Source organism: Excalfactoria chinensis, chromosome Z (assembly GCF_039878825.1).
Source record: "Excalfactoria chinensis isolate bCotChi1 chromosome Z, bCotChi1.hap2, whole genome shotgun sequence".
In the NCBI taxonomy this organism is placed as follows: domain Eukaryota; kingdom Metazoa; phylum Chordata; class Aves; order Galliformes; family Phasianidae; genus Excalfactoria; species Excalfactoria chinensis.
Window position 1 is genome coordinate 41,038,712 of NC_092857.1, and position 1,708 is coordinate 41,040,419.

Below are 1,708 nucleotides of genomic sequence, written 5' to 3' on the forward strand. Positions count from 1 at the left end.
AGCCATCATACTCCCTTTTCATGGAAAATTTTATAGCTAGTGTATATATGTGTGTGTGTATTTATGCATGTTTGTTATATGTCTTTGTGCATAAATGCCAGAATGTGTCTGTGGATGCAACATACCAGTTTTAAACATAATCTTTCATTTGATTGGACATTCTGTTTCATCTCTGTTGCAGTGACATGAAATTGCAGAGAAAACAGTGTAATGAAGTTGCTGGGAGGGTAGTAGTCAAAACTGCAAAATCTCACTGAAAGCAATAATGAGCGTCATGCCACAAGGGTCAGTACTGGGTCCAGTCTTGTTTAACATCTTTATTAACAATCCGTATAATAGAACAGGGGGTTCACCCTCAGCAAATTTACTGATGACTTAAAAAAGAAATGAGTGGCTGATGCACAAAGGGGGTCAGGCTGCTACAAAGAGATACAATGAGAAGCTGGGGAACTGTACTGTTAGAAACCTCCTGAAGTTCAACAAGAAGTTGGGCACAAGGGGAGGGGCTGCCCCTGAACTATTTCATGCTGGTGGCCCCCCAGGTGGAAAACAGGGTTGAAGAGAAGGATGTAGGAATCTTAACCGACAGCAAGCCAGCAGTGTGCCCTTGCCACAAAGAAGACTAATGGTATCCTGGGATGCACTAGTATTGCCAGCAGGTCAAAGGAGGTGATCCCTCCCCCCTCCTCAGCACTGCCAAAGCCACATTTGGTATTCTGTGTCCAGTTCTGGGCTCCCCAGTACAAGAGAGACATAGACATGATGGAGGGAATCCAAGGTAGGGACTTTAAAATGATAATTGAATTGCAGTATGTCCCCTATGACAAAAAACTGAGTGTTGGGACTCTTCAGCATAGAAAACTGAAGGCTCAGTGGGGATCTTAGCAGTGTATAGAAACACCTGATGGGAAGGTATAAAAAAAAAAAAAAAGCCAGGCTCTTTCCAGAGATGACCTGCAATGAAACAAGAGGCAATAGGCACCAGCTGGAGCACAAGAGGTTCCATCTGAACATCAGGAAACAGTTCTATAGTGTAGTTGATTGAGCCCTCACACAGGCTGCCCAGCGGAGTGGTGCAGTTTCCTCCTTGGAACTATTTGGAAATGTCTGGGATTGGTCATGGACAACCTGCTCTGTGTTTTCCTGTTTGAACAGGGACTGGACCACATCATCTCCAGAGGACCTTGCCAACCTCAGCCACATTATGATTCTGCTATTCTTAAAAGCTATGCTTTTAGCACTACAGAATATTCAGAAAGATGAAAAAAAATATTGTCTGATTACAAACATATGCTTTACTAACTTTAATGCCTGTATTCCTACATTTGTTTAAATTAATATAAATTAAACTTTGAGATTAACAAATTCACACAAATACAAAGCTGTCTGGTTGACCAGAGAGAACTAACACAGTATTTTAATAAATGTTAAGAAAAAAGATGAAAAGCATTAAAGAGATATGATGTCTGGAAATATATCAGTCAAAAGTCATGCTCTTCTTTCAGAACAAAAGGCATCAGTGAAGCTGCTTTAGTGTAGGTTTTCCTTAATAGCTTCTTTTGAAGGAAATAAATCTTTCCTTAAAGGAAATAGAAATATTTCCTAATTGCTACCTTGCACCCTCTCTGATCAAGATAAAAAGTGAGAGACTATTTCCGGAATTACTTTTATAACTCTCTGCAACACTGATTTTTAAATTTTAATCATC